The 8,499-nt window shown below is 34.9% G+C and overlaps 1 long non-coding RNA gene and 1 pseudogene across 1 annotated transcript; both read right to left on the reverse strand.

The window, feature by feature from the left end:
* Positions 1-280: 280 nt before the first annotated feature.
* LOC126765553 (cyclin-dependent kinase 12-like) lies at positions 281-2,866 on the reverse strand (annotated as a pseudogene).
* Positions 2,867-7,228: 4,362 nt separating this feature from the next.
* On the reverse strand, positions 7,229-8,240 carry LOC126765512 (uncharacterized). Its single transcript, XR_007668481.1, has 2 exons — positions 7,368-8,240; positions 7,229-7,308 (listed from the first exon to the last, which is right to left on the reverse strand). It is a non-coding gene; the product is annotated as an uncharacterized LOC126765512 (long non-coding RNA).
* Positions 8,241-8,499: the final 259 nt, after the last annotated feature.

Genomic DNA, 8,499 nt, shown 5'->3' on the forward strand with positions numbered 1-8,499 from the left:
CACAATTGAGAACATCACCACACCCAGCAAGCGGTCACCACATGAAGACATAAAAAAAAGGATTGGGACGTTTCGATTTCCGACTGCGCCGCGTAAACACTACTTTCGTTTTAACCTTACCGCCATATACCTCTCTGTTAGCAGCTTTCGTTCCTCATACAAAATTCGCCAGAACTCCACGTGATCCAACAACAATCTCGCACTGGGATAATTTAAGCACCACGGTTCCAATTCTGTTTCGATATATTGAGAATTGTATCGTATTTTAAATTTATCAAACATTAAAGTTAATTGTACACAAAATTACTCGCGCATTTTCATTTGTATGCTTAATAGCGGGTGTAAGTGAGTTGTGCATACCCTACCCAATGGGAAGTTAATCATGGTCCTTCGAGCCGGATTGGGTGCTAATGTTGCGGGTTTCGCTGTAGTGCTATCAGTGGTGGACGGTGTGAGGTCGGCATGTACGACAAGCTTGGCAATACCGCTGTCTACCGACGAGCTATTCTCATTTATAATGAGCGTACTGTTGTTATTACTGTTCTTCTCTTGACGTTCTAGCAGTGCGTCTATCGCTTTCTGCCGCTTGTGCTTGTCTTTCACCAGCTCAGCAAATAGACTGGTGTCGCTGATCTTTTTACTGTATTCGATGCGTTTGAGCTTCAGGTCGCGTGAAATGGGTGACGATGAAGGTGAACGCGATCGGGTACGTGAACGTGAGCGTGTTCGACTTCGTGAACGCGTGTATGAACGCTTGGCATCACGGCGACGGTTGCGTGATGATGAACGGTAACGTCGATGTGACGTACGTCCACTCACCATCGCTGCAGAGACGGGCGAGGGTGGAGAGTCATAATGTCTAGTTACAGAACGCGGTGAACGTGAACGTGAACGTGAATAATGGTCAGCGCCAGCGCCACGTTTTGACGACTTTGATCGTACAGGGGAAGGTGATGTTTGTAGGTATTTGCTGCCACTATGACGGTGACTACCACTCGAAACACTGCTACTACGATATGATGATGAAGAGGTTGCCGCATACGCTAGTGATTGTCTGCTCCGAATATTTAACAAACTAGGGCTCCTGGAATATCGTCTACCATATTTGTCCCTGTTATTACTACCGAAACGATCAAAATCATGTGTTTTACGCAAACTGTGGGCGCTAGATCTATGGTGACGTGTATGATGAGACTCGTACGCAGGCGTTCGCGTATCGATTGCTTTTCTCCGCTTATGAGGCGGCGTAGTAGGCTGATGATGATGGTAGCGATCAGGCGACATAGTTTTATATTTATGCATATCAACACCACTGCTACTTCTACCGCTGTAATGATGACTAGTAGTACCACCACCGCTGGCATTACTTAATGAGCGATGCTGATGATGATGTTGATAGTAGATAGTAGATCTTCCTTTGGTGGACTAAGCGCATAACGTGTGCTACGTACGGTATGTCCACGTTCAACACTACCGGACACGTAAAGTGGTGGTGTATGTGGTGATGTTGCGGCGGGAAATCGTCTTTTCGCATTGGTACGTGGGGGTGTACGATGCCTTTGATTTGTTACGGTGACTTGTAGACCAGAAGCTGCCGCCGCAACTGTAGATGTACCACTCGGTTTTACCGCAGCATTAGCTGCTAAAGCAGCACCCGTCTTTTCAGCATAGTAGCTATTGCTACTACCTGGACTCATTGGTGGTGTATCTATGGACATTGGACTGACTTATTTTATTGGAGTATAAGATGATCCAACACCACTACCAGCAATGTTACGATCGGGACTCTTAATTGCACTATTGCCAACAGGTTTCACGTGAAAACGGTGTGCTTTCGGCGAAGGTGTGTAGTGACGTATACTCTCAGCTGCTTTAACTTCATCCAAGTCATTGTCAGAAATCGACTCGATGTTTGAGTATGATCTTGCACGTTTCTTTTTTCGTTTCTTTGATTTCTTACTACGCTTATGCTTTTTGTCTTTTTTGGCTTTCTTGCGTTTTTGTCTCTTTAATTCTGCTTCAAATTCATCGGTATCCATGGAATCACTACTTGCTAGCGCCGCATCCCAATCGGAAACTTCTTCATCTAGTAGTTTGCTCCTGCTGCTACTGTTAATGCTATTCTTTTTTTGTTTTTTCGTAGCCGGGTCATTGTGTGTACGATGGTGAGATAACATTGCTGTGCTCGAATCGTTGGGGGACCCGCCAGAAGTAGATATTTTATCACCTTCGGATTTCAATAAAACAGTTGTTGCAGTGCTAATTGATTTCGCTCCCCGAAATGGAGAGCCAAGAATAATGCGGCGTACACGATTTGGGGACAGATTGGATAAATTATCAAGGCTCTCTTTACGTTTCCTTCGGAAAGTATCATCATCGCTGCTCATGTTCTGAAGTTGTTGATCTGTTTTGGGTGCATTTGGTGGAGGAAGTTGTGTGGAAGGTCTAAGATCTTTGCTAACATTTGGAATCACTGCATTGACACTTTGCTGTTTCGTGGTTTCATTTGGTTCCGAATTAATTTCGCCAGCCTCCGGATCAGAGAAATCTTCGGAACTTACATCAGAGTATCCAACGATGGCGTTCAAAGCATTTGTTTTCGTCGATTGGTTAATTGCTAAAGCTTCATCGCCATCTGCACTGGATCGACTTTGTAGAGACTGGTTGCTACTACTACGGCTGTGCCTTGATTGTCGGGTAGGAGAGTTTTCACGAGAAAGTGAATGTTTGCCACTCTTCTTTTTAGATTTTTTGTGTTTTTTAATAAACCGTCATATTCACTAGCCATTAGAGAATGTGAATTTCCACCAACAACGGTGCTACGATCGCTTACAGTGGCGTAGCGCGAATTACGATATAATAAAACTCCGGTTTACCGTACTGAGCGGCTTGCCGTCCAGTTTATTAATCATCATTTTATTCTTTACAAAAATCTTATTTCCTAAATTTACCTGAAGCCGTTGTGCTGACTTCACATATTCTTTATAAAAATCTTACTTGCTAAATTTACCTGAAGCCGTTGTGCTGACTTGACATTCCTCAGCATCAACGACCCGGCATATCTTATATATGTACATATGTATGTAGTTGAATCTGAAGATTCAACTTACATTTCAGAGAAATAAAAATATTTAAAAAATACTTGTCTTTTTTTGTGTGTCGACGGGTTTGACAGTGGTGGAGTCGTTTGACGACGCAACTCCCCCAGCGTTACTGTTTGAACTCTCCTGAGTTCTTGTATTTACAATTTTTATTTTTGTTGTTTTTTTCTTTAATATTATTACTAGGATTGCTACTACTACCATTACAATGATTATCAATGATATATTAATACCATATGATACATTTTTATGGTATTTTAATTCTGCAATTTCTTTTATGTTTTCTATATTTTTTATTGCAATATCATTGAATGTTAATTTTGGTGTGTAACTACAATTTTTCTGTCATCGCAGTTTTGTTTTATTACATCATTTTTTGCATTTCTTATTAATATTGTGTCATCGCTTATTTCTTGTATTGATGTTTTGTTATTATATTTAAATTCGCAAGTATTTGAAAATATGCAGCTTTTACTCAATTTTAGATTTTTAAATGCTTTATTTTCTACATAATCAAAATAGTTTTCGCCAATTTTTATAACGAATTTTTCTTTTTCAATAATTTGTAATTTATTTCTATTTGGCATTGGGGTTATTAATTGAATCTTAGTTTGAAAAAATGTTCTTGGTATCTGAATTGCAAATATTATTGTATCGTTTCTGTATACTACTACTCCTACTTTTGATAATTTTAGTTTGTAAAAATCAATCTCGTATTTTTCAATTTCTTCCCTAGTTAACATACTTGGATATACCATATTGTATTTAGCCGCCGCTATATTAATTTGTATTTCTTGAACTTTACTTTCTATGAATTTTAGTTTATTCATTTCATCATTATACAAAATTTTACTTTCAATTCTATTTTCCTCTTTTTTTATTATATTTAAAGTTTCTATTATTTGTTTCCTATCTGATTCTATAGTTCCTTTTAATAAGTTTAGTGATCTATTTAAATGTTCATTAATTACTATTTGTTTATTTAAATTTACAATGGCATTATGGCCATTTTCTTCAATAATTTTTAAATGGTTCAAAATGTCTTGTCTGTCATCATCATCCATGACTCCAAACATCCATTTATATGCTATTCCTCCTATATTTATCAAGCCTCTTTTATTTCTCTTTTTGATATTCGGTGTTATTGATGTGATTTTTGCTTTTATATTTTTTATTTCATCAAACAAAATTTCTTTATTTTCAATATTTAGTTTTTCAATATTTTCTTTAACCTGATCAACTATGTCTGCTATCTTGTTCGGATTTATAGTATGTATAACTGTACTTATTTCGTTAACTATTTCAATGTCCGCTGTTTGTATAATTGTATACCCCGCATCTTCTATTATTGGTGTAATTTGCAAAAGTGCTGTCACCAATGATATGATTATTGTTAAAAAAATAATTATTATCGTCATCTGTAAAAGTAAAAATGTATAACCGTTTTAGGTTTTGATTTAAAAAAACTTAAATTGGATTTTAGTCGCCTCTTACGACAGGCATCTCTTACCATGGGTATATTCTAGAAAGACCCCTTACCCACTGGGGTAAAAAAAATCATGTATATATATGTAGAAAAAAAAAATTAAATGTTATTATCTCCATTAAATGCCCTTAGACTGAATGAATCGTCATCATCCTCATTTGGATTTTCTATGTTTGCTAATTTCATTGGTCTTTTTATATTTGCCGGATGGACGTTTTGTAAAGGAAATATTCTGAAATATGGTTGATCCTTATGCCGTACTCTTTTGTAGTTTTTAATTGGTCCTGTTTGTCTGTTTTCTATATATTCTTCTCTGTTTTGATTTAATTTGGCTATTGTTTTCTGTTTTACTGTATTTATTCTATCTTGTAATATGGATGGACAAATGTTTTCTTTGGCGTCCCTTGGAGAACATTTGATAGTTGAGTGGTACCTATCGTTATAGTTGCATATAACAATTTGTATCCTCATTTCTGTTGAAAGACTAGAGTCCTCAATTCCTGTTAGTTTTTCCAACAAGGTTGAGTGCAGTCTCTCAATGTCTGCATTTCCTGTATGGCTATTTGGTTTTGTGTGATGGACTTCTACATTTTCGGCATTTAAATATTTTATATCCTGAATTATCTATCTTTTTCTGTATTTTTAGAATAGGTGAGCTATATCTACTGTGACTTTTTCTAATTAGATAAGTTTATTGAAATTCTTTAATAATTTTTTCGATTTCCTTTTCTCATTTGATTTTAAATGATCAAGGTTGATGTTCTTTACTTCACTTATATCTAATGAATAAACTTGCTCTTGCATAGTTTTCATATAGAATGGAAGATTCACACCATTTTTCAAAATTATTGTAATTTTTTCGATATTGAAATGCTTTAATAATTTTTCGATTTTCTTTTTCTCATTTGATTTTAAATGATCAAGGTTGATGTTCTTTACTTCACTTATATCAAATGAATAAACTTGCTCCTGCATAGTTTTCATATAGAATGGAAGATTCACTCCATTTTTCAAAATTATTGTCATTTTTTCGATATTGAAATGCTTTAATAATTTTTCGATTTCCTTTTTCTCATTTGATTTTAAATGATCAAGGTTGATGTTCTTTACTTCACTTATATCTAATGAATAAACTTGCTCTTGCATAGTTTTCATATAGAATGGAAGATTCACACCATTTTTCAAAATTATTGTCATTTTTTTCGATATCAATGATTTTAACGCTTTTTAAAGAAAAAGAATCATTTGCTATTAACAAATCATATGGTTTATTAAAAATTACCGTAAAGTTCTACAAATTTCGAGCTACATAGATACAATTCCAAGGATTTTTTTTTTCAATTGAGTTGTCTTATTTAAAATTTCATAAATATTTAAGATACATACAATATTTTATTAATTTTTATTGAAGTCAGCACTTTTGCCACCTTCGCTCACTTAAATAGCGATTATTTCCAGTAGCATTAAGGATTTCGGATTGCACTTAACCCTCTCGTTCGAAAAGCAATAGGTGTGTTCGACCAGCTTCTATCCGTCTAATAATGAAATTATCACATTCACACTCGAATATGGCATTTCGTTGCCATAAACGTAATTCTTCCGTATTCATTTGAAAATTTGTTTCAGGTAGAGGTGCAAACAAAAAATCCATAATTTATTTCATATATAGTGCTATAACTTTACACACATAATCTAAGTACGCAATTTTATATTTTAAAGGAATTTTAACAAATTAACTTCTGTATCTACTGCTGCTTTTTGTTTTTCTTTTCTCGTTTGTTCGTTTCTTTTTCTAATGGTATTGCTTTTGAATTGATTGAAACATTTAGTGAGTATAATTTCTGCGTTGACTTTTTTTTTTGGGTTTTTTTTTTTTTTTACAAAGAAAGTAATGGCTTCAAATAAAACTACTACTTAAATTACTAAATTATTAGTTGAATATTATTTTACCTTGCTGTTGGTGCTGCTCTTGCTTTTGTTAATGTTGTTGTTGTTGCTTTTTGTTAATGTTGTTGCTGTTAGAAACTTCTCTTCTCCCTGTTGATCATTAATATTTCACTTTCCCTTTGCCGCTGTCAGTAGCTTGAATTTCGTTCACCATCCTTCTCGTGGTTTTCGTCGCCGCCTTCGTTTCCGGTCAGCTCCATCACTTGTAATACTTTTCTGCACTATAGCTGCTGCTGCTGTTGTTGCTGTTGATGTTGTTGTTTTTTTTTTTTTTTTGCTGAAGATCTTGCTGCTGTCTCCGCTGTTGCTGCTGTTTATATTGCTGTTTGTTTTTTTTTTTTTTTGTTAAAGCTGCTTCTGCTGTCTCCGCTGTTGCCGTTTTAGTGTTTTCAACAGTTTTCTTTATTTTTTCTCAAAATAATTTTTGTTTTGCACTTTTCACAAATTTTTTCACTTTTTGAATTATGTTTTTGCCTTTGCTATAATTTTCCAACTCAAATGTATTATTTTGTTCTGCTTTGGGATTTATATGATTAGCTGTATCTTTGTCACTTTTCTTTTAATAATGGTACTTTTGTTTAATAATAATTTATTTAGCTTTTATTTAGCCTTTCTTTGCTAGCTGAGCGAAGCTGAGAGAGAATATGGAATCGTTCCGTTCGACTGCGCCAATTACGATATAATAAAACTCCGGTTTACCGTACTGAGCGGCTTGCCGTCCAGTTTATTAATCATCATTTTATTCTTTACAAAAATCTTATTTCCTAAATTTACCTGAAGCCGTTGTGCTGACTTCACATATTCTTTATAAAAATCTTACTTGCTAAATTTACCTGAAGCCGTTGTGCTGACTTGACATTCCTCAGCATCAACGACCCGGCATATCTTATATATGTACATATGTATGTAGTTGAATCTGAAGATTCAACTTACATTTCAGAGAAATAAAAATATTTAAAAAATACTTGTCTTTTTTTGTATGTCGACGAGTTTGACAGTGGTGGAGTCGTTTGACGACGCAACTCGCGTGCTGCTGCCGCCCCGTTCTTTTTCCATTAGCGGGACGATTAGAAACACAATCACTAACACTTGCTGTCCCTGGAACTGATTTATTCGAAATTGGTACTCTCAACTATAACACAGTATTATTTTAATTTCTTCAGTTTGTTGTTTTTTTCCTTTTACTTCACTGCTTTTAAGCAGAGAGGAAATGTAGGCTGTCTGTTTTTTTGTTCTAAAATTTTATCCTTCTTGATTGATTTAAACATAATTCCAATTCACATGTTAAATATTTTATCAGGGATTTTAAACTCCAAAGCAGTAAATTAATAAATGCAATTTAAGAATGATTTTTGTAGTAGTATCCTATTTGTGAAATTTTCTGCAAGCTTCGCCGTCAGCGATGTCGCCCTGATGAATTACAAACAGCAACAACAACACGGCAACAGAAATAAAATTTATCATTTGTCACTTTTTGCCATTTAACAACTCTGGTTTTTGTTTTGATTGAAGGTAGATTTTTGACATACACGCAGCGGCATAACTTTTATAATTTTAACAACTTGCAGTAAATAATTTTATCGTATGTATTCAAAAAACTTTCAGGAGTATTAATAGTAATGTGTAAACTTTTAAAAAATAAAAAATTGAAAGAATTTTTCTGCTCCCTGCCCGTATCCGACGTGACCACTACCGATTGTCCGTTAGTCTAGAGCAGGTTGCATTATTATTTTTCACTTTGAGTCGTATATAAAACTGTAACTTGCATTTATTTGTCACAAATATTATATTTTGATCCGAATTAAATAATTTCTCACACTTTCACCGAAATCGCACCATTTATTAACACATTTGTAACATCTTGGTCATTGGTATAGAACTCCACTGTAATATCTCTACGAGTACGTGGTATTATCACATACCATACAAGTTACGAAGGTGTGCAGGGCGCCTTCTATTTCACTG

The sequence above is a fragment of the Bactrocera neohumeralis genome, unplaced genomic scaffold (genome assembly GCF_024586455.1).
Source record: "Bactrocera neohumeralis isolate Rockhampton unplaced genomic scaffold, APGP_CSIRO_Bneo_wtdbg2-racon-allhic-juicebox.fasta_v2 cluster10, whole genome shotgun sequence".
In the NCBI taxonomy this organism is placed as follows: domain Eukaryota; kingdom Metazoa; phylum Arthropoda; class Insecta; order Diptera; family Tephritidae; genus Bactrocera; species Bactrocera neohumeralis.